Source organism: Zingiber officinale, chromosome 8B (genome assembly GCF_018446385.1).
Source record: "Zingiber officinale cultivar Zhangliang chromosome 8B, Zo_v1.1, whole genome shotgun sequence".
Classification (NCBI taxonomy): Eukaryota; Viridiplantae; Streptophyta; class Magnoliopsida; order Zingiberales; family Zingiberaceae; genus Zingiber; species Zingiber officinale.
The window spans coordinates 74253472-74279626 of record NC_056001.1 but is presented as its reverse complement, the minus strand read 5'-3'; the positions used below and the strand labels follow the sequence as shown (position 1 = coordinate 74279626).

The 26155-nt window shown below is 37.0% G+C and overlaps 1 pseudogene; it reads left to right on the top strand.

Moving 5' to 3' along the window:
• Nucleotides 1–2295: 2295 nt before the first annotated feature.
• The window catches only part of LOC122013974, a 29010-nt pseudogene continuing 5150 nt past the window's right edge, over nucleotides 2296–26155 (top strand).

Here is a 26155-nt window from a genome sequence, read left to right as displayed (position 1 = left end):
TTATGAAGGAAAAGCAGATTTAAGCTTTAAGAGGCAGTATCTCAAAGGACCATTTTAGTTAGGGTTAAACGAGAAAACACGAGTTAGAACACTTGGGGTGAAAACAGAAGAAATTTTGAGAAATAGGAGAGATATCTAACAACGAAATAACATGTAAGCACCTCACGAGATAACGAAGGCGTTAGGTCTGTTGCTGAGGAATATCAAATCTTGGCTTGCTTGATTGGAAGGAGATAGAAACCTTAAACCTCCTATCGGCCCAGTCATGAAAAGTCACACAATTAGCGGGGGATGATGAGAGGATGATCATCTGGTTTGGATAGATGTTATACTCTTGGGGATTTCATATTGGATGAGCCTCGCATTTTTATCAAAGAAGACATTTGGACATGCCAGGCAATCGTTTCCTCGGCCATAGACAAAAGTAAAGGCTAACAGAACAATAAGTTACTTACTAGAAGCAAGAAAGAGATCGCCGAGCTTATTTAGAGCACGAGGTTTTGATCGAGGCGGCATCCAAAGAAAGGGCCAGGCAAGAAAGGAAGGAATGAAGTTGAAAAGAAAGCGAAGGGTTTAGGGTTTGAAAAACACATGGCGTCGTTAGATCAAAACATTTTTATCTCAATGAGCGTTGAGGATTAAAGGAAAAGGACAAAATACTTACATGGCGTAAGCAGAGAGAGAGAGATTATGTGTCACATAATCCATAAAGAAACATTTATGTTGAATGACGGACGGATCATCGCGGGGTTAGTAATACCTGGGTGCTCACCTTCCTACATTCTCTTACAGGTGAAGACCAATCACAAACAGGTCCAAGAGAAGGCTTGGTTTCTTAGCGTAATAAAGGAAGAGGTTGGGTTGACTAAATCCGAGTTAAGGATGAAAAATAATGAGGTTATTTAGACATAAAGCCTGACCAATTAATGTTATTGCGTAAATAGCATTGAGCGAAATAATTTTACTTACAATATTGAGGCTGTCCGTATTCTTAGGAATTAAAGGGATTGATGAGGTCACTAGATTCAATACAAAAGATTATTTTTGCATTTGGGAATCTAATCGGATACATAACGTTGTTTCCTCAAAACATTTAAGCCTCTCGAAAAGTTAACAAAGTTACAAACTTGGCTCTGGGATGCTTAGAAAATTTGATCCACTAGAGTCAAACTTGTCATGGGCGAAGTGGAAATATTTTGCAAGCACGAGAGAGTTGCTCTGAGCGTAGTGATAATATTTTACTGAGACGAAGAAAACTATGAAGCGAGGGTGGTCTGAGGCAAGGGGAAGGAATTAGGAACCATTAGGACCATGGTGCAAATGTGTTGAAAAGTCTCTCCCACAGCATAAAGACCCTAGGCTTCTGCTTCAGGCGGTAATCCTAGCCCAGGGCAACATGACTCTGGCGTTAATGGCGACATCCATGATTATTTTGTTGATTCCTCAAGCCGTAGAGGAATTCCTCCAAAGCTCGTTGAGTCTCCAGGTAGTTAAGCCGGTTGGAGATCCTAAATCGAAGCGTCATTTTTGGGATAGTTTCTCGAACCTAGAGATTAGCAGAGAGTAAAACTTGGATTAAGCTCATACAGATCCGCCTTGTCTAAAAGAATCACCCCGAAGAGGGGATCAAGGCATACTGTAGCGGAAGAGTTATCAAGGAAGGAAAAGAACTTATGTGGGTGATGATGAAGAGAGGTTGTAGCCCTATTTAAAGGATCAAGGGACGAGTCATTGTACTAATTTGCGGGATCATTGTACTCGAGTTCACAAGATAATTTATCTGTAAAATTTGTAGGTCACTTGATGCACAGCAGGAGTCACGGTGAAAACTCATCAGACTGTGTCTAGTCGTTCTACCTCCTTAGGCTAGACTTAAAGGGAGCTAAATGATATGGGTTGGGTTTCTGGGTCGATAAGGAGGGAAGGAGATAATGATGGAAGATATATCGATGTTGGCCGGGATGTACCTGAAGGGTGGTGATAGATGGGACATGTTCGAAGGATGAGAGACCAATATCGGTGGGATATACCTCGAGGTGGTAATGTCGACCGTTATATACCTTAAGGTGAGTATTATCGGTAGGCGTATACTTGAAGGAGGGTAGGCGATGTCGATGGGATATGCACCAGAAGAAGGTGAGGCGAATATCAACCAAGATATACCTCAAGGAGGGTGGGCCAATGTCCGGGCCGGGGATATGTTTCGGAGGAAGACCGATGCTCGGCGGATATCTTACTCAAGGAGGTAGGCTAATATCAACAGCATATATACTCGAAGGAGGTAGGTCGATATCGATGGGAGGATATACCTCAAGGAGTGACAAATATCAACGAGATATACCTCAAGGTGAAGCCATGTCGGCGGACAACGCCGGAAGGAAGGCCAATATCGATCGGGATATACTCGGTGAGTAGACGATGTCGAGTAGGACATGCTTCCGAGGAAGAAGACTAGCCATTTGGGATATACTTCGAGGGAGCGGACCCGCTCGATCAAGATACTTCCGGGAGTTGGCTAAGATAAATTAAGGATATACTTGAATGAGTAGACGATGTCAGTGGGATATGAGAAGGAAGTAATGTCAGTGGGATATGTTAAATGGCGATGCTCGATGAGATATGCAACCCGAGGAGGAAGGCTAATATCGGCGGGTTGAATAATACGCGAAAGATGTGATGGCAGAAGAAAAGTACATACTTGATGAAATATGGCTGATCTTTGATGGGATAATAAGCATAGAGAACCTTGGCGGTCATTGCCCAAGGAGCCTGGCAGAGGTAATAATAGTGTGAAACCAAAGTTAAAAGCTCCATTGTGTGTGTGGAGTAGGAACATTGTTGTTATATTAGCTATCTATGATATAGAAAAAATAGGAGGCGGTGAGATAGTAGAAACACTTTAGGGACTTGTGAAGCAGGATGAAGTAAATATTTCAAATAAAGTAGTTAATGAGATATTTTATTATATGAATTATGTAGCAATTGTACTGTTTGGAAAATGTTTAGACTATTTTGCAGTGCTAGACGACAAATAATTTATCAAAATTAAAAATTCGCCAAAAGTCATTTACCACAAGTATCATTCGCCATCTCACAACAAACTCTAACAAAGCTGAATTCTACTTGGCGACTCACGGAGGTTATGAAGTGGTATAAAAGGAGTCCTCGTGTAAAAATGAAAGTTCACATCTATTGCGCACACTCATAACCCTAATTTCCAACTCATTCATCTTCTTCTTCTTCCTTCTTCCACAGAGATCGCGGCTTGGCGTTTGGAGGCCTAACCGAGGATTCCACCACGGTCTTAGGTCGTGGTGAGTGTTGGTTGGTCTTTGGTGCCTTGAGGAAACCTTGGAAGCTCGGATCAGGTTTTCTTCTGATAGATTTCTTTCTCGCCATTGAGACGCTTTATGAAGTACAACGTTCTCTCTCCCCAATCCATGGGTTTCTCGGTTAGCATTCGATTCGGTATTATTCTTCGTAATGATGGTTTTCCTTACGCTCTAGATTTTATCAAGCTTCTCAAAGCGGGATCGATCGGGTATTCCATTGCTAGGCTCTTCTTCAAGACTTCAACCTTATAAATACTTACACTTGAACTTATATTATAAGACTACACTTGGACTTATACTTCAAACCTTCTACTACACTTACTTACATTGTCAAGCCTTCACACTTGGACTTTGCCTTGTTGTACACATCCTACATACTCACAAAGCATATCAAATACAATAATAACCCTAACTTAAACTTTTTTTCCAAACATAAAATCTGGGGTTACATGATTGCTTCAACATATTACAATCTAAATCATAAATACAATCTTAGTGAAATGAAAGAGAAGAGGCTTAGGCTTGATTGATTTTCTTCCATGATATCTTGTCCTTCACCTTCACCCCTAAACTGACATAGTTCTCACTTGGATCTCCTCCCAAGCCTCTTGGAACCTCAATTGGTTCTGATTGGATTCCTTCAAATCGATGTAGAGAGCTTAAATGAGCAGGCGGAAGCCCGACATGGAGCCGTCTTTGCTGAGCGCAGTAGCAGTGTCGAGAACATTATTGCTTGAGGCCCGGCGAGAAGCGGACATGCCATTAAGGCATAGGCACACAATGCTCACTTGGTGGTGATTATTTTTACCCCTTCCCGCTACTGGAAGCTTGACCGCTTGCGTGTTTCTCGAAAAAGGAGCATGGTAGTGCCATTGGGCCTGGTGCCCCGTCATTCAACCTCGGGCTTTCTTTAGCGATCTTTACAATCCTTGTTTTCACTTGTTCCACTCCTAACATAGGAAATACACAAACAATACCATAAACTAAAATAAATCAAATGAAACATAAAGATATGAAATCATTAGTTAGTACCTGAAAATTTGTCAAAAATACATAAAATAATTAAAATCTATATAAAATAGAAGAGCGCATCAACTGTGCACTTGATTTAATGTTCATATAAACCCCAACTTTCAATGTTATTTCATCAGTTGACTACAATGTTCCTAGCAATCAATTGTTTCTAAATTGCCGTATGGGGTTTAGTTATGAAGTCCCTAAATGTCCGAATATGCAAACCCTAACGACTTCAATTTACTCACATCAATCAACCCTTGTAAAATACGACGAAATATTAATTCATCATGGGTTAAATAAGAGAGATAACCTTAATGACATTTTCAAAATTTTAGAAAATTTTTGAGAATTTTTTGGAGGTGGGTAGCAGTATGAGTTCTGAGGATCGATATTGGGCGGAAGCTGTTTAGACTACCCATTGAATGAGAGTTTATTTTTATTTCTTCTTTTCTTTTTCCTTTCCTCACATTTCTCACCGGCGCCATCCCTATTTCTTCCTCTTCTTTACCTTCTCTCATGTCTTCTTCTCTTGTCTTCCCAAAATAGTCGTCGTAAGCGCCTCCTCTCCCCACGTTCCTTGACCAAGGCACAGAGCCCTAGCGTCCTTTCCCGCCCTCTACCCCATATTGCCTCAAATTAAGTAGAGATTCCAGTCATTATATCTCCTCATGCTTGATCGGCATCCGATCATTACCCGCTTACTTAGGAGCGGTGACAGCCTGCGTTCTGGCGTACCCTGGCCGCGATGCTTAGGTGCACTAGTTTTCTTTCTACTTGTGAGCCATGAGTGTGAGTGCCACTCGATCTTATCTTCGGTCATGGATAGAAGCGAGCATCCGGTTGATCTCTGGCGGTGCCTGCTTGCGCACTGCTGTCAGAGGCTGGCCGGTCAATACGCCCGTAGCGGCTGGCCTCGTTATCCTCTTCTCTTGATTTTCTCAGGGTATGCCTAATCCTTTGGTTCTGCGACCACTTGTCGCCATGCATAGCACGAAATTTATATCTCGTGCCCTAGCCTTAGTCCTTTAGTTGAACTCTCTGCTTCAGCGCTAACCTAGGGTTTCCGACAATGGGCTGATACAACAGATTTGGTTTTGACCAGCCACTGTTGCTTGCTATCATCACCGGCGATTGAGGAGGAAGAGCTAATGGAAGCTATTTTGCTGTTGGATTGTGATAGTGAATAGATTTCTTGATTGCTTTCTGATCTCCTTTTGATCCGGGCATTGAGGAGGTTTCCAGCCAGAGTAGTGGTGTTTCTAGGTATTCCCAGCAGTTGCGATCTTCGGCCGCGAGTCAACAGTGGTGGCTTGAGTTGAGGTAAGAGGTGGAGGAATTTATCCTTGCTGTAGGTTACACCTAAAATTGAAATTAGGAAGATTAGAAATGATAGACCCAAGTGGTTGTCTTGATAGTTAAGGTTAATGGAGCTGACCCTAATTAACTTGTGAGTTATACTGAACTAGGGATTAAATAATGGATTTCATCTAAGCTTTGAGTTAGACTCGATTATGTAGCTAATTGAGATATAATGGAAGGATTAGGGATCTTGGTAAATAAGAATTTGATTTAGCTATTTGATATTTGCGGCAGTAGCTAAATTAAAGGTGTTATTACATGACTTTGATTTGCGACGAGCTACTTTACGTGGGGTTTCTTTTGACATGCACTATATTGGAGGCGGGTACCTTGACTTATCTCTTTTGACAATATCATGTTGATATGCGTAGTAAGTTATAGCATCTAGTAATAATTATGTTTATCTTTGCTTTGGTATGTCACTACATGATACCTGTTGCATGCTTTTATCTGTTCTGCATTTATGCTTTATACCCTCTTGTTTATTGCCATGATTATTTATGCTCATAGAGGTAGTGGCATACCATGCCTTATGATACACCGGACTAGACATTTACCATATCTGACATGTGTACCTAGATCTGTTTATTTGATCCATTTATTTTTTGTACATGTTTTATGGAGGTAGATATAGTCAGGATTTGCATGCTTAGTCTTATGCGCCATCTTGCATGATTGCATGCTGTGCGATTGGTAGCCCCATTATTGTTGAGCTCATCGCCAATTTTCATGAATCTGCACACACAACCACTCATGGGTTAGTGATTTTTATTCAGGTAGGGTGTGTGGCAGTTTGCTCTGTCAGTGCTTCGCTGGTCCACTCATGGGTAGCGTGACGTAGTGTGGTAGCATGTCAGGGATCCTCCTCTGAACTATCTCAAGGAGATGAGAGTATTGAACTCCCCTACTTATGATTTGGGATAGGAGGATAGGTGTACTCCGACAGCATCCTGTCCACTCGATTACTCATCAGGAGTAGTGATGACAGAGTGCACAGTTGTCATAGCCCTACCCACTCAGTCTCACCATCATATGTGAGATAGCTGACTAGCGTTAGGGGTGACCAGGACATGTCATTGGCATCATATGCATGATTGCATTTATTGCTTGTGTTTGCTGCATTTTATTTGTTGCATATTGGATGGATGCATATGTTTGACATGCATACAGGGACATGTTACTTTTGGTCTGACGACCTTATTATTCTGATAGGAGGTCCTGGTGAGTACAGCTTCTCCTTTTCTTACAGTTTTACATTTTTCATTACTCCAGGAGACTATACACATATTTATTACTATTAGTTATTTCTTATTATGCATGTCAACCCGATACCCACTGAGTTGTTGAACTCACCCCGTTGATTATATCTATTTCTGGTTGAGGCCGTTAGGAGGTTCCAGTTGCCAGTCCTTACTTAATGTCGTGATGATTTTCTGCTTACAGACTTGGTTCCTTGTTTTGTGTTGATTTACTTGTTATGTATTTTTCTATATACTTGTGATGTGTGATTGTACTCGAGAATTTTTATCGAGTTTTGGTCTATTGCACTTATTTTTTCATTGCGTTGGTTTCTCTGTTGTGGTTTTAAGTTTTCCATCGTTGTAGTGGAATAGGTTTTAGTTAATAAAAACTACGTGGTTGTGTCAGCTAGAGGCTTAAATATATAAACTACGTGATTTGCTTGTTTACTTTTATTGTTATTGTTCCAGCAGTGTTGGTCGAGGTATATGTGGCCCTGAGGGCATGTAGTATGGTTTCATATTGTCACCCGTACATGGGAGATGCTGCCGAAATTTCTTTTGGCAAGTACTACCTGGGGCGTGACACCACTAATTCCTATCAATCAACTAATGTGTAAAACCTCAAACATTCATGGTTTGGCTCGAGCAATCGACTACTATATGCCTAATAGTTGATTGCTACCAATACCCCAAACATGGTTAAGGGTCTTGCCTTCTCTTCTCTTGTACAATAGTTGATTCATACATGAATATCAGTCAATTGTTACTATGATTCTTATCCATTCTAATGGATGTGTCACACCTAACTTCTTTTATCTACGTCCCTTATTTACCTCATGATAGAGGAATCTCTTGTTCCCTAGACTTCCATGCCTAGAGTCGTCTCATCTCTAAATCTTCATCTGCCCCACATATGATCTCTTAGTCTATTTGGGCTTTCCTTTTGCCAAGAATCCAGTCTCTAATCTTCTTGGATTTCACTACCTCACATCCAATCATCAGACCTCTAGCCTTCTTGGACTTCACTGCCTTGCATCTAGTCATCAAACCTGCTAGGATTTCCTCTATCAAGTAGGCTTTTGCTGCACATTTGACAATAATATAAGACTCCATGGGTTTGCATTAACTTAAATGTTGTCCAACATGAAAATCATATATATCTACACATATGGGGCATGATTGCACCAACAATTTTATTGTAATAGCTTCTAGCAATTGACTAATGGTGGTTAGATGGCTATAATGGAATGGTTAGTTCATTATGAAAATTATTTAAGATGATGAAAGCCAACTAATAGAGGGATATATTCAACTGAATAACAATTAGAGTTGCCCAATAGCAATCAGTAGTAAGCAAATGATTAGTCATTCAAGAGAAATCAACTTATGAAGAAAAAATGAAATGTTTCTAGAGATTTCTTGAGATCTTAGGCTAAGGAGATAAATATAGATGTTGGAGTTAAGAAGGTGAAAGGTTGTCTCTTCCACTTCATCTTCCTCTTTAATTAGTGATGTTACCATCGCTTGCCTTTTGTATAAGAAGTACAAAAGGCATCCAAGGCAATTGGGGAAAAAGGTTGGGAAGAAGAGAACATCAAGAGCAATGAGAGGGATTTGGTTTGTGAACAGTGAAGATCTTTTTGATTCGTTCATGATCGTTCTTCTGACGATAAGTTCTTCTCTAGTTCCTTCTCTACGATCACAGTAAGTTTTTTCATTTCGTACAAATTATTTGTTACTATCAGCAATGGTATCAAAGCCTGCAAGCATCGACGACCGCATCACGATGGTTTTTCCCCTAAGTCATGATTTCGGCAGTAGCCGGGAAATCGCGATAGTGTCATGATTTTGTTAGTTAGAGCCCTAGAGCCAATCATTTAATGATTGTATGAACTCATGTATATCATATTCATGTATATATATTAAGGCATTTGGTTTTTGGTTATTATGCTTATTTGTATTAGTGCCAGATAAAATAAGTATAGTAACGTCCTAGAGTAGAAAGGTTCTTACCTATATCAATCGATTGGTTGAATCGATAGTGAGATGATATAGGGAACACTACTCTAAATCATTCCTAGTCGAGTATTAACATTCAGGGACAATGTTAATACAATAAGACTAGCATGTAGGTCAGCTCGATGACTTGATCTCACAAGTCATGGATATAGAGATATCAAGCTGACACATGAGTATGCATTAGAGAATGTATACTGAATGACCCGCCATGAGAAAGTATCATGGATCGTTATATGAGTGTCATATACTTTCTCATGTGGCTATTAGTATGACTATTAGTCCTTTGACCTGAAGTCACCATGGATCCCTACATAAGGAGTTATGTACTTTGGTTTCCTCAAACGTCACCCGTAACTGGGTGGACTATAAAGGCGATTACTGGGTATGTAATAAATTATGCAGAGGGATGTGAGTGATGTAGATGGGATCTATCCCTCCCATATGACGGGAGCGACATCAATATTCTTGATAGAGTTAGACCACGAAGTGCATGGCCATGCCCAAATGAGTCAACATGAGATGTTGAGCTCATTTGATCGAGTGTGTCTACTTGGAGTTCAAGATTTAGATTGATTAGAGGATGACACGGTCTATGTCTCACATTGATCAATCTAGATGTCAAGGATAGAAGGACATTTGACATATTTTGTGAGGAGTCACAATTGGTAGTCACAAGGTGATGTCGGATCTCGACATTCTTGTAACTTGGGTAGTAATGATGTGTTGCTAGATACCGCTCATTACTTATGCTCCTAAATGGGTTTAGGGCATTGCCAACGTTACAAGAACCTATAGGGTCACACTAACGACAATTAGATGGAGATTTGGTTCATATGATGAACCAAGAGGATTAGATTCATTTGATGAATCATATTGGATTAAGAGTAATCCAAATTGGGCTAATTGAGTTGGACTCAAGTTGATTCATGTATTCAATGAGTCTAATTTAGATTATGACTCATTAAATCACCTTAATTTAATGAATTAGATTCATTATATTAAGTTGGCTTGAATCATATGGTTGGATTAGATCAACCATGAGAGAGATTTGATCAAGTTTGACTTGATTTGAGAGGAAGAGAAAAAGTCATGTTTGACTTGACTTTTTGCCACATCACTAGTGAGTTGGCAAGATGTGGACCAATAGGATTGCTCCACATCATCAATGTGTGCCACCTCATGGAGGTTACAAGCCTCCATAGCATTTAATGTGGCCGGCCCACATTAAATGAAGAGGTTACACTTGTTGCCATGTCATTTAGTGAGGTGGTAAGATGTGGACCAATAGTGTTGATCCACATCATCCTAGAGTGCCACCTCATGGGGGTTACAACTCTTAATGGTCTCCACATTAATTGGAATTAATGTGGGGGTTACACCTCCTAGAGTGGCCGGCCACTTGATGGCTAAGGGGTTTTTGAATTTCCTCTCATTGATTCATTCACTCTTCTTCTCCCTTGGGTGCTCTCTCTTCTCCTTCTCCCATTCCTTGGCCGAACACTTCATTGGTGCTAGCACACCTTGTGTTTTGGTCATCTCCTTCTACTTGTGTCCGTGTGGATACATATAGAGGTTGTCTACTTTGACAACTAGAGATCCGGCGACATCTTGGACAAGCGGGAACGCAAAGGGCTTCGCTACAAGGGTAATGATCTTAACTTTAGTGTAGATCTAAAGTTTTTACAAACTCGTACAAGAAAAGGTTTTTCGATAATTTTGTTTACGAATCTTTGCACGAGATCCATGGCTTTGGGTGACTCGGGGTTTCCGCGACGCGAAAAAGCGGTTTTCGCGGCCCGAAGAACCCAACAGATTTTTGCCTGGCTGTTGGGAACTTGCATACACTGGAAGATAGGGCGCCATGGTAGAGTTGAGCCATGGTGGTGCCCCTTTGTCTCCATCGTCGGGACTATCGCAGGCTAGTGACCGAGCTAAAGGCTGAAAATTATGTTCGTCGCGATAGAGATGGTTGCAGAAGTATCTCACAATTTTGCCCTCCTCGATGGCCAGCTACCACGTTGGATGGCTAGGGATCGACTTCTATGGCTAGAAATGTCGACACCACGTTGGGAGGCCAACAATCAACTATCATGGTCAATGACCGCATGTTCGTTGCGGTGAAAGAAAAAAAATAAAAAGGAAATCGCGACAAAGACGAAGGGATGAGAAAAAGTTTGATTTTAATAAATCAAACGAAACTTAGATACTTGAGAAAATGTTTGATTTAAATAAATCAAATGAAAAAAAGACAAACCGTAACTTAAGTTTTTTTTCTTCTCTATCTTGAACCGATCTAGTTTAAATCAAATTGGTTTGAACTAGTTTGGTCCAATTAAATCCAAGTCAAGTTCAAATTATTGGTTGGTTTAACCAGACCAAGTTGGTCCTTTAAGAACCTAATCTGCTTCAAATTATTGATTGGTTTACCAGATTAGTTTGATTCAATGAAATCGGATTGAATCTAATTGGTCTAAGTTTAAATTAAATGGGCTTAGGTTAAACAATAACAAAAAGATATCTCAATTAAATCAGTTCTAATGAGGACAAGGAACTAAGCTAATGCTTAGAATCAGGATTCTCAATTGACTAGTCTAGTGTGTCAGCCAACTGGAGCTCCTCAATTAAAGAATTTTTTTTTCTTATTTACTTATGGATTGTCTGTGTTTGTTCTATGCATATGTGTAAATTGAATTGAACCAATTTTATAGTGACATTATTATTTTCAATTACAAATGCAGAGAATGATATACACAATAACTCATCATGATGTGCGATAGAATAAGCTAAGGGAGGCAATTGAGGATATAGAATATGACTCGGAATACGGAGTCAAAGGATATATTAGATGACTCGATCGATTATTCTAGAAACTTAAGCAGGAAGAATTTCTAATCTTAGATAATTACAAGATCTGCGCATTGATTCAATCATTATTTGAGTATCCCATGATAGTAGCACACCATATATGGTGGGTCTCTGAAGGGCGTACCTTATATATGGAGTTGTATGTAGAGCTGCTTCATCATGTGAAAAAATAGAATTTTGAAGAGTTTAAGGAGGATCCTAAAGAGTTTGAGGAGAATTTAGAAGAGGATCCAAATATGGACCAAATAGAGAATCCTGGAATTGGCCTACCTGAGATTGCTCGAACCAACTTCAGGATGAAAGGGATAGTGTTGACCACTGCACTAGTATGTGTCCTAGTGGGAGTGATGTTAGCTTATCTAACTTATTGGAGTTTTGTTATTCTTACTATCATTATATACGAATAGTATTAGCTCATTTATTTTATGAAAATAATATAGTAGAAACTATTGTTATGTATGAACAATGTTATATTTTATGTAAAAAAGGATGTTATGTGTTAACAGTCTTAAAAGAATGATTAATTCATTTAAATGATGAGTCCATTTCATGATTTGTTCACTTAATGATTAGTTCATTTGATAGGATGTATGTAATATAACTAATCAATCTTGATTAGATTGGAATATATGAATGATGAGTGGAAACATAGTTACCATTTAATTTTGTAAACCAATCTAATTTATATTGAGTCAATCATTAGTTACATGCATATGAATTACACTGAATACTAAATAATTAGTTTATTTATAGTAGATTATGGTTACTAAAAATATCATAGTTGAGCTCAATAAGGGAGAGAAGATTAATGGGGATAACTACAAAATCTGACACCTCAAGATATAATATGTTCTTGAGGAACAAGAAGTTATAGAGATTGTTCATCAGTTTATAGAAGAATCTACAGATGGTTCTACATCATAGCATAAATGAGACATAGATGCCTCTAAGGCATGGAAGAAAAATGATTCCACTGCTAAGGGTATATTGATTAGTTTAATGGTGGATGACTTGCTCTTTGAGTATGAGTCATTTCTATCGGCTCATGATGTCTAGGTAGCCCTTAGAGAGAAGTATAGTAGAGTAAGTCTAAGCAAGCTTCATCAACTAATTAACAATTAAGTTTGACAATTTTAAAAAAGCATCCAAATGTATCCATGGTCCAACATCAAAGGGAAATAGCTAATATGATTTGGGATCTAAAGATTGTTAGTCATGAGTTGACTGATGAACAACATATTTAGAAAGTTATTCATTCCCTTCCTGGTTCTTGGAAAATGATGAAATAGAATCTGGCTTACAATGAAAGTATTAAGACTTTCACTGATGTTTCATGTCATGTTGAATTGGAAGCAGAGAGAATAGAATCCCTCAAGGATTTCTAGACAAGATTTTGTAGTTGAAGGTTGTATTGAAGCATCTGGATCCAAGAATAAGAAAAGATGATTCTCAAAAGGAAAGAAAAAGGGAAAAGAAGCTAGTGTTGTTGCTGGACGAGGCCTAATCAAGAAGAAATGAAAAAAAAAAGTATGGAAAGAAACCTAAAAGTAAGCTAACTTGCTATAACTATGGCAAGAAGGCCCACTTGCTCGGGAATATACTGAGCCAAAAAAGGTAAATTCATGTTTATCTTCTTTTCATGAGGATTATGTTGCTAGTTTAGTGTTATTTGCTGATTCTTATCCTTTGTCGATTATAGATTTAAGACCAATGAACCATGTAGCTCAATCACGAGCCACATACGTGGAGTACCGTCAGGTACTAGCTAGAAACAAATAGATATATACGGGAAACAATACAAGGATTGAAGTTAAGGAGTTGGCAAACTCAACCTACGTGGTGGGCATACCTTGTTTCTACATGATGTCATGTATGCTCTTGAGATTCGACGAAATCTGGTTTACATTACCAGTCTTTTTGATTTGGGTTAATGTGTAAACTTTTACCGTTGTTGTGTGGAACTAACTATTAACTATGTATTAATAGGATATGATTATGTATCAAATAGATTCATGGTTCTTGATTTAGAACCAGATATTAATTATAGAAATAATGGTTATTTTTCAAACATTACTCTTACTAGTTGATGTTGATATAAATGATGAAGTTTGACATGTTATATTAGGACATATAGGACAAGAACGAATGAATAAATTAACTAAAGAGGGTCTACTCGACACTCATGCTAAAGTTAACTATTCTATATGTGAGTATTGTTTTGTTAGAAAAGCAACTAGGAAACCATTTGGTAAGGATATTAGAGCTAAATCACCATTGCAATTAATTCATTTGAATATTTATGGTCCAATGAATGTGAAAGCTAGACATGGAAGTTCTATTTCATTACATTTATTGACGACTTCATACATTTTGGTCATTTGTATTTGAATTCTCGTAAATCTGAAGCATTAGATTGCTTCAATAGTTATTTGAATGAAGTTAAGAATCAATTAGAATGTAAGATTAAAACCTTACGCACTAACTGTGGAGGTAAATATTTATCTAATCAATTCAAGACAATATGTAATGAAACTAACTATCCCTGAAACTCCACAATAAAATAGAGTTGCTAAAAGAAGAAATCAAACTCTTCTAGATATGGTTAGGTCTATAATGGCTCAAGCTAATTTGTCGATCTCCAATTGAGGAGATACATTATTAGCAGCAACCTATATATTTAACCGAGTGTCTTCTAAATCTATTCCATCTACTCCATATGAACATTGGACAGGCAAAAAACTAGAATTGAGTAATTTGATACCTTGAGGGGCAGTTGCCTACATTTATGATAAAACTCACAAATATAGAAAATTATGACCTCGAGGTAAGAAGTTTATCTTTATAAGGTATTCTAATATTGTGTGTTAGGTAAGGATATTAGAGCTAAATCACCATTGCAATTAATCCGTTTGGATATTTATGGTCCAATGAATGTGAAAGCTAGACATGGAAGTTCTATTTCATTACATTTATTGACGACTTTATACATTTTGGTCATTTGTATTTGAATTCTCGTAAATCTGAAGCATTAGATTGCTTCAATAGTTATTTGAATGAAGTTAAGAATCAATTAGAATGTAAGATTAAAACCTTACACACTAACTGTGGAGGTAAATATTTATCTAATCAATTTAAGACAATATGTAATGAAACTAACTATCCATGAAACTCCACAATAAAATGGAGTTGCTAAAAGAATAAATCAAACTCTTCTAGATATGGTTAGGTATATGATGGCTCAAGCTAATTTGCCGATATCCAATTGAGGAGATACATTATTAGCTGCAACCTATATACTTAACCGAGTGCCTTCTAAATCTATTCCATCTACTCCATATGAACATTGGACAGGCAAAAAACTAGAATTGAGTAATTTGATACCTTGAGGGGCATTGCCTACGTTCATGATAAAACTCACAAATATAGAAAATTATGACCTAGAGGTAAGAAGTGTATCTTTATAAGGTATTATGATACTTTTAAGGGTGCGTTTGGTTGGGGGTTATCTTTGATGACCTTGGTTATCCATCCAAGGTTATCAACGAAAACCCTGTTTGGTTTAGGTAATCGGAAAACTAAAGTTTTTTTTTATTCCGGGGTTAATGAAATTTTTTTACCCAAAATACCTTCGAATAAGAGAAAAATGTGATAAAAAAAAGGAAAATATAAATAAAAAAATAAAAAATATAAAAAATAAAATAAAAAACTTTTTAAAAAATTTAAAATATAGAAAAAGCATTAAAAATTTAAAAAAAATAAAAAAATGGTAAAAACATAAAAATAGAAAAAAATAAAAAATAAAAAATAAAAAAACGTAAAAATAATAAAAAAATGTAAAAAAACTAAAAAAAATCGAGAAAACATAAAAAAAGAATTAAAAACATAAAAAAATAGGGAAAAAAAATGTAAAAAAATTTTTAAAAAATTTAAAAAATACGTATAAAAATAAAGAAAAACATGAAAAAAATAAAAAAGCGTAGAATTTAAATAATAATAATAATAATAATAGCAATAATAATATATGGTTAGTTTTGTAAATAAGGGTAATATAGTAAAATATTAAACTAGCTTATTCATTAAAACTTTCAAACAAACATGTTTTTGTTGCATTACCTAGGTTGAACCAAACAACATTTAATTATATTTTATTCCCCATAACTTTGGTTATGTGATTACTTGGTAATCACATAACCAAGGTTATACATGATAATTTGAACCAAATGCATCCTAAGGGTTATGTCTTCATTGGTGAGCAACAAGATAGATCTATCTCTGAAATAGAGTCAGGAGATGCTACTTTTCTCAAAACTGGATTCCCAACCAGAGGTGAAGTTGATAAGACCATTCCTTTATTTGCAATAAAGGAGGAGGATAATGTTCTTTTATCAATGAATGTCTCTATCACAAGAGATGCCTGAATCTAGTCAACCTAATGAGAGTGATTTTTTGATGAATGATTTAGTTTCTCAATAGTTTAACATTCGAAGAAGTAGTCATCAGATTATTCCTTAAAGAAAGTTTGATATTGAGAATGAGACATTAATGATTATCCCAATTGATGATGAGGAACCTCTAATGGTTGACGAAGCTTTGAGATGCTCGGTTAGAGAAGAATGGAATTTTGCAATGGATAAGAAAATGGAGTTTATGAGAAAGAATCAAGTTTGAAATTTAGTCGATCTTCCTTTGAGCCGAGGACTATTAGTAATAAGTGGATTCTCAAAATCAAGAGAAAACTAGATGGATCGATTAATCGATACAAAGTTCGACTAGTTGCAAAAGGATATACTCAAATGGAGGATATTAATTTTGAAGAGACATTCTTCTCAGTTGTAAAGTTTATGTCAATACGTGACATCCTATCCATTATAGTACATTTTGGCATGCAATTACATCATATGGATGTAAAAATGACTTTCCTTAATGGTAATCTTGATGAGAAAACCTATATGGTATAGTCAGAAAGTTATATTGCTGAAGGCCAAGAGAATAGAGTATGTAGATTTAAAAAGTCTATATATGGGTTAAAGCTAATGTCAAGACAATAAAACATAAGATTTAATAAAGTCATTTTGTCTTATAATTTTGAAATGATCAATGAGGATCATTGTGTTTACCTAAGAAAGGAAAAAAAAAGTTTGTCATCTTATCATTATATGTTGATGATATGCTAATAGCTGAAAGTGACATAAAATGTGTGATAGAAGTCAAATTATGGCATTCATCACAATTTGACATAATAAATATAAGATAAGCTGAGTACATCTTAGAAGTAAAGATCATTAGAGATCGATCAAAAAGGCTTTTGGGTTTATCTCAAAGGACTCATATCACTAAGATGCTACAACACTTCAACATATTAGATTACAACATTGAACAAATACCTGTAGTGAGAAATACTATTTTGAGTAAAAGTATGTATCCCAAGACTTTTGAAGAAATAGTCAAAATGAAGAAAAAAATCATATGTCAGTGTCATTAGTAGTTTAATGTACACTATGTTGTGTACTCATCCTGATATAAGTTATATTGTTGGCTTAGTTAGTCATTTCCAATCAAACCCAGGATCGAGCCACTGGAAAGCGGTGAAGAGGATATTCAGATATCTCAAAGGGATAGTCGATTATTGTCTTTGTTTTCAAGGATCAAATATGAGCCTGAAGGGGTACACAGATGCAGATTGGATAGGAGACCTTGATGATAGAAAATCCACATCTAGCTATACCTTCTTGCTGAATGGTAGCGTCATCTCATGGAACTACAAAAAACATGCTTGTGTCATTATCGACAATGGAAGCTGAGTATATGGCTTATGCAGTGGCTATGCAAGAAGCTATCTGGTTGAGAAGGTTCCTAAAGCATTTAAAAATTACTGAGAATAGTGGAAGTGTTGTTACAGTGTACTGTGATAGTTAAGCTGCTAATATCACAGTAATGGCAAGCACATAGAAATTAAGTATAATTTTGTAAGGAATATTGTAGACAAGAAAAAGATAATTCTTGAGTATATCCCTTACACGTGTTATGCTTGTAAATCTTTTTACTAAGCCATTAACTTTGATCATTTCAAGGATATGTGAAGTCTTTGGGACTTCAAAGAATGTAACATATTATAAAGACAATTAGTATATCAAAATATCATGATCTATTCAGTGTAAATATAAGTCTTTGTTGCATTTATATAAATTCTCGATAAGCATGTTGGCAGGTTAAGATTAGTCCACTCATATAAACAATCATTTCTATTTGTTTAGTATAAATAGAGGTAAGACTATTACTTATAGGACAGTTTATGTAGTCGTGAATAGAGACATACCCATAAGTTAGAATCACCTTGATAATTATGTCAAGATGAGATCATTTATGTATGATCAGAGTAAATGAACCCACCATTTACTGAATCTTCTTAAAGGCCAAATTGGAATTCATAAGTTGAATTCAGGATTATACATTAGGTATATTTAGATCAAAATCTATACGATGATAAATTCTGAGAAAAAATATGCACCCTTTTTAGTAAAGAGAAAAATATCGTAGCATGTGATTCATACTACATGTGTTATGGCGACAATAAGGGTAATAGGAGAATGGATCCCTACTTCTCTACTATGTGAGACCCTTGAGATTATAAGTTAATCTCAATATTATTCTAAGTGACTATTTAGTTGTATACTTGAAGTTATAATCAGTGACTGCTAGTCTAGCATGTATCCTTTGGCTATGGATGATTCAGTCTATGGAACATAACTAGGAAAAGTACTGATTTAAATAAATAGATTCTAGCTAAAAAAGAAAGATTAAAATTAATTTACATCTTTAGCATTTATTCACTGGTCAACCAGTTATATTTTTGTTGAGTACTTAAAATGTGATTGTGAATATTGTATTGATTGAATATGTTAAATATGCTATCGACATAATCGTCATTATGAAGGATTAGATATATTCATATTGATGTAAATAATTTAATCTAAGGTAAATATTGATATCTCAGATTTGTTCTACAGAGTAGCCAAGTTAAGTGTAATAACTTTCTCGGTAGTAATTGCTCAGTGTGTTTGTTGTCGTACGAACCATTTTCCCTGAAGCATGAATTGAATGTTCTTATATGGTCTTTGTGACTAGAACTTTATGGATTGACTTGGACGAGTGGGAGATGTTGAAGTTAAGAAGGTGAAATGGCATCTCTTCTCCTTCATCTTCCTCTTTAATTAGTGATGTTACCGTCGCTTGCCTTTTGTATAAGAAGGTGTGCAAGGCAATTGGGGCAAGAGGTTGGGAAGAAGAACATCAAGAGCAACGAGAGGGATTTGGTTTGTGAACGGTGAAGATCTTTTCGATTCATTCGTGATCACTCTTCCGACGGCAAGTTCTTCTCTGATTCCTTCTCTATGTTCACTGTAAGTCTTTTCGTTTCGTACAAATTGTTTCTTACTGTCAACAATAGGAACAATGAGCTACGAAGGAGAACTTTTCTACAAGGACTACTTCGGCTAAACTCTTTACTAAATCTCTCTCTATCACTTGTATTTTTTTCCCCACTTTTGTACTTGAATCTTATAAGGGGTTCCTCCACCTTTGGAAGAGTTTTGAGAAGGAGAAAATTAGTAGATTTCGTGGAGTGACCTGTCAAAGATCATATGACATGGAAACAACCTCGAGCTGCTAAACCTAAAAAGCCAAGTTTACATCTCTCTCTTTTCTAAATGGTTGGAGTGGTAGACAGTAGCAGTTAGCGATGAGCAACTAACTGGTGATTCAAGAGGTGTCCAATTTCAGAAAGAGATGGAGGCAAAGGTTGCAGTTATGATGAGTTGGAAGGACCTTCTGGCAGAGCTGTGCTACGAATTCTTTATCTCGTTGACAACACAGCTCCATGCAAATTGAGGTTGTAGCTTCATGCATTGGTATTGGCTGGAGAGAAGCCATCGAATTCTCTAATCTCTCATTATCATGCTGTAGTCATGAGCTTTAGTTTTTTTGCTACGTAGGTTTTTGTTATCTTTGTAACTCTTTTGAAGAGTTCATTGGGTTATTAAATATGACTATGGATAATATTGTATGCCTGAGTCATTTTTGTTGAATTATGAAGTAGGCTTGTTGATTTTTCATTGGTAAAGTTTGGTGATCATGTTATAGGAAGGGTGAACTTTTACCAACAATTATATTTTGGTATTGTTTTATACAAAATATCAACAGAACACAAATATGATTAGAATTACTCCCTGTTGTTTCAAACCAAGGAGTTCACAACTGAAACTTATGCCGCAAAAACTCATTATAATAATGGGCATTCTCTTGTGTAAAACATGTGACGCCACCTGTGTATAGGAACAACTTAGAAAGTCTTGTAGTAGAAAGCAAAACTTGTGTTAAGATGGTTAACTGGGAATAAATGAGTCACAACAAATTTCTTAACTATTTAAAATTATTTTGGATATTATCATAAGTGAGGGATTATCTTGCTTCTGTTTCTGAGGATTTCATCCTCTCTAATAGGATGGATCTTCAAAGTATACAGATGGATGGTTTTGTTTATTAGTTTTACACTAAACCTTCGTATTGTTCATAGTATAGTTTCAGAAGTTTATTGTATTCCTGCGTGTTCATTTAAGAGTGGGTTTTTATACTGCAGGTGTATAAACAACATGAAAATGAATGATCGAAATGAAGCTACAGAGGGAGAGTGAATATCGCTCATTAAAATCTTTTTCTTTTATCGAAACAAATAAATCAAAGTAAAGCAATGTAAAAAAGAAAGAGTAATAAGAATGACTCGATCAGATGGTTAATTAGTTTGGAGTCTATGTCGACTCCTACTCCAAAATTCACGATCCTTGATCGCACCTTTGGATAATTCATTATAATTTTTCTTTATAAAATCTTCATAAAAAAATAATTCATACAATGCAAATAGAAGATAGTAGTAGTACACTACTGTCTTCTTGGAATTTAAGCAACGCAAGCTAATAAAAAATATACTGACAAAGAATAAGATGCGAAGCTCGTCAACACTTCTTGATGGAGCAACTTGCTTATGGAGATGCAGCGCAGAATAGCAGGAGAATGAACAAAGAACTAATTCAGAACAGATGACAGAGTTACTTCGGCTCAAACCTCGAGCACCCCTTTTATAAGTCTCATTCGGTCGACCAAAAAGCCGACGATCGACTAATCCTCCTATGGTCGACTGAACCCTGTACTTTCCTTCTTCGATGAGATATGATTGTTGCACATTTATGAGTATTAATTAATCGGTCGACTGAATAGTGTAGTTTTTTTGTTCGCCAATATTCACCATTAATTCTTCATTAATGCATGTATCATTCGGTCGACCGATCCCTGTGTTTGGTCGACCAATCAGCCTTGCTTCCATATTTTCTTTAGCGCAATCTTATCTTTGTTCTGTATCAACCTGGTTCAGTAAACCAATCCACGGGTTCGGTCGATCAATCAGACCGGTTTCTGCAAAACAGAGTTAAACATATATTTCCTACAAAACAAACATTAGGATAGTAATATATAATACATGAGTAGTATTTGACAGTAAAATTGTTTTGATCTCAACTTGGAAACTTTACCGATTTCTTCAGTTGAATCAACGACCTAAAGTTGTTCCTTTCCGGAACACGACCTCACCATCGCTCCTCTCCAATTGCTTACCTCAACCTACCTGTCAAATATTGGTCCTCCAGACCCTTTTAGACTTTCTCTGCTCAGTGTATGATCGTCTGATCTACTAAGACTTTTCCTGCAATACTACATTAGCCAACAATAATAATAGTAATGCAAAACACTATGGTAAAACTAAACTTAGATTTATCAAGATTCGCTGGTCCGGTCGACCGCGCGATCAACCTTGCTTGAAGTTCACTCCTCCAAGACTTCTCGTTACCTAAGGTTGCCTCCCCTAAGGATTTTATCCATCTGACTTCACTTACCAGAACCTAGAGTTACCTCCCTCTAGGATTTTCTCCACTTGACTTCACTCACCAGGACCTAAGGTTACCTCCGCCTAAGGTTTTCTCCGCCTGGCTTTACTCACTAAGACTCAACATCAGATCAGTCCGCTAGGGATTCGATATCGGGTCCTCCAAACCTATCGAATCTTGTTACATAGTTTCCATGATCTGCCGAGATTTCTCTTACCTAATCGCGACTAGGGCTTCCCTTACCTAATCGTAGTTAGAACTAGTCACTCGGTTGACTTCTCACCCTTGCCTAGTCGGTACTAGAATTTTTCTTGATCAAACTCCATTAAATATATTTGTAGGACATTAAAATCTTGAAGATCAATTGCACCAATAGAATATTATTGTGCAGTCGCTTGTACCCAAGTTGCCACAGGTTCATGTTTCGACTCTTCGACAAAATTATGTTCCACAACTGAAGGACAAAGCAGCTAAAACAGTTGCTAATTACTGCCACGATTTAAGGGAATTAGACCTTAGCAAAAGCCTAAGGTTGATTGACAGGCCTTTGTGTTGGGTTTTTCGGGCCGCAAAAACTACTTTTTGAGTTGCGGAAACCCCGAAATTTCCATGCCACGGATCCGTGCAAAGAAATAAAATTTCGTAAAACCTTTCACGTACGAGTTTTCTAACCTAGATCTACTTTAGATCTACAAGATAAAAATTTACCCTTGATGCGAAGCCCTTCGCTTAATCCCGCTCATCCAAAGTTCGCCGGATCTCGAGAGTATCAAAATAGATACTCCTCTATGTGTATCCACACAAGCAAGAGATGGAGAAACCTAACACAAAGGTGTGCTAGCACCTTTGTAAGGTTCGGCCAAAGAGGAGGAGAGGGAGAGAAGAAACCTAGAGAGGAAGAAGAAGAAATGAATGAGAATGAATTCTCACCTTGTGTAACTCCCAAGTGGCCGGCCACTTTAGGCTTATAAACTCCCATGGAATATCAAGAGTCAAGTCTCTTGATCTCCTCCATCAGGTGGCATTTGGTCAAGTCAAACTTGACCAAATGAAGAAGCCTTGATGATGTGGCATTGGTCAAGTCAAAGTCAAGTCAAAACTTGACTCTTCATCTTCCTACTTAAGTCAAGTCAAACTTGACCACTTCTCTCCCTTGGTTGATCTAATCTAACCATTGGTTCAAGTCAATTTTAATTTAATGAATCTCTATTCATTGAATTAAATTAATTAAATAAGTCTAAGTCCAAATTAGACTCACTTAACACATGAACCAAATTGAGTCCAACTCAATTAGCTCAATTTGGATTACTCTTAATCCAATTTGGTTCATCACATGAATCTAATCCTTTAGGTACATCAAATGAACCTAATCTTCATCTAATTGCCCTTTGTGTGTCTATAGGTTCTTATAACGTTGGCAATACTCCTAAACTCATTTAGAAGCATAAGTAATGAACGGTATCTAGCAACGCATCATTACTACCCAAGTTATAAGAATGTTGAGATCCAACATCACCTTGTGACTACTAATTGTGACTCCTCACAATATATGACAAGTGTCCTTCTATCCTTGACATCTAGATTGATCAATGTGAGGCATAGACCGTGTCATCCTCTAATCAATCTAAATCTTGAATCCCAAGTAGACTCACTCAATCAAATGAGCTCAATATCTCATATTGACTCATTTGGGCATGACCATGCACTTCATGGTCTCACTCTATCAAGAATATTGATGTCACTCCCGTCATATAGGAGGGATAGATCCCATTTATATCACTCACATCCCTCCGCATAATTTGTTACATACCCAGTAATCGCCTTCATAGTCCACCCAGTTACGGGTGACGTTTGACGAAGCCAAAGTACGTAACTCCTTATGTAGGGAACCATAGTGACTTCAGGTCCAAGGACTAGTAGTCATATTAATAGCCACAAGAGAAAGTATATGACACTCATATAACGATCCATGATACTTTCTCATGACGGCTCATTCAGTATACATTCTCCAATGCATACCAATGTGTCAACTTGATATCTCCATATCCATGACTTGTGAGATCAAGTCATCGAGTTGACCTACATGCTACTCTCGTCGCATTAACATTGTCCCTGAATGTTAATAATCGACTAGGAATGATTAAGAGTAGTGTTCCCTATATCATCTCACTATCGATTCAACCAATCGATTGATATAGGTAAGAATCTTCTACTCAAGAACGCTATTATACTTAGTTATTTGGCATCAATACAAGTAAGTATAATAACAAAAAAACAAATGCCTTTATTTATATACAAGAATATGATACAACGAGTCCATACAACAATAATCAAATGATTGACTCTAGGGCTCTAACTAACACTTTGTATACTCCAGGCGATGGATATCAGTGCAGCTGATGTGTGAGAGCTGCAATTGACAAGGCTTTGAATTTGGATTGGTGCGAAAGTGTTGAGTGGGTGACAAAGGAGTAACCAGTTTAGCAACTGGATGCCCCGATCTAAGGGATTTGGACTAGTCTGTTTGTGTGCTCATGCTAGTACATCCTTATCATCAGTTTGCTAAATGAGGAATGATATTCGCCGCGACAGATTACCGCGAGAAATTGTCGCGACCGAGTTGGCAGTCCGCGTGGCCGTATCCACCTCAACCCTCTCTCTCTCCGCTTCGCGAATGCAGTCCGCGTTAAAATGTGTGATTTTTTTCGCGTGCCCTAACACTCTACCCTCTTCCCCCTTGCGAAGCTTCACAGCTTCGCAACTTTTGCTTCCCCTTCTCCTTCCCCTGCCATTCTCTCTTCTCCCTCTGCCACAGTCCTTATTTCTCCATTGTAGTTCTCAGATCTCCCTCCTTTGCCGTTTTCTCTTCTCCCTCCCCTGCCCTAATCCTCCTCCCAGCGAAATTAGTGTCGTGCCCTAACTTCTTCAAAAGCGTCGTCGCGTCTTCTCCTTCCACGACAGATTCCTCCTCCCAGCAAGCCTCATCTTCCTCCTCCTAGCATTTTCGAAGAGCAAGGAGCAGTGACTTTGAGTATTCTTTGAGGTAACATTTTCTTCTGCTCCTTCTTTTTGTTCTTCTTCAGTTAACATTTCTTGAATGGTTCTTGGTTATTTTCCCTTTAGCTAAGTTGTTGTGGTAGATGTATTGAGTACTCTTTGAGGTAACATTTTCTTTTGCTCCTCCTTTTTCTTCTGTTCTTCTGCTTCAGTTAACATTTTCTTCAATGGTTCTTGGTTATTTTCCCTTTAGCTAAGTTGTTGTGGTAGATGTATTCTATTTTAGTGTTTCTTAGGTATACTGATTTTCCCTCGTAGGAGCTTCTGTTGCTCTCTCTTTAATTTATATATTCTTTTACTTATGACATTTCTATTTCCATTGGAGCTGGCCAACATGATCAAGTCATATATATTTGATTCTCATATTGGAAAATTATTTAGCAGGAATGAAGTGACCCCTTTTTTGATTCTGTTCACTAGATATCTTTTGCCTGCCAATGTACGATGTCACATAATTTGTTTTCCCTCGAGTCGTTTAACACTATGTTTCAGTTTTAGGATATATTTCCTCTGTTTTGTGCAGACTTATTGTTCACTTTTCAGGATCCATTCTCTGTTTCTTTTCTGATTTATGTTATTAACTTTTCTCTTAATAAATGTAGGTGAAGAAAGAAAAATGGAAGAAGGAAAAATTGATTTGAATGAGATGAAGGATAACACCGACCATGTGGATCAAGACCCATCTCCATCTACTGTCGAAGAAGTCAAGCTACCTGAGATTGGAATGATATTTTCCTCTGAAGAAGAAGTTCGTACTTTTTATAATTCCTATGCTACCAATGTTGGTTTCGGTATTTCGAAATTAGGTGGTAGGAATGGAGATGATGGAAAACAAAAATATTTTTCTATTGGATGTGCCAAAAATCGTAAGAAGTTATCTCAAGCTAAAAATGTTTTGCACCCTCGAGCTTCTAGTAAGACAAATTGCAAAGCTAAAATTAATGTAGTTGTTCGAAATGATGGGAACTTTGTGATAACTAGTGTATACATTGAGCATAATCATATTTTGAGCCCTGGAAAGTCACGACATTTTAGATGTAATAAAGTATTGAATTCAGCTACAAAGAGAAAATTAGAATTAAATAATCAAGCTGGAATAACTTTAAGCAAAAGTTTTCACTCTTGTGTAGTTGAGGCTAGAGGTTATGAGAATTTATCATTTGATGAGAGAAAATGTAGAAATTATATTTCAGAAGCTAGAAGGTTGAGATTAGGGGAAGGAGATGCTGAAGCTTTGAGTAATTATTTTTGCCGAATGCAAAGTAGGAACCCAAACTTTTTTTATGTGCTGGATTTAGATGGTGAATCTTGAATAAAAAATATTTTTTGGGCA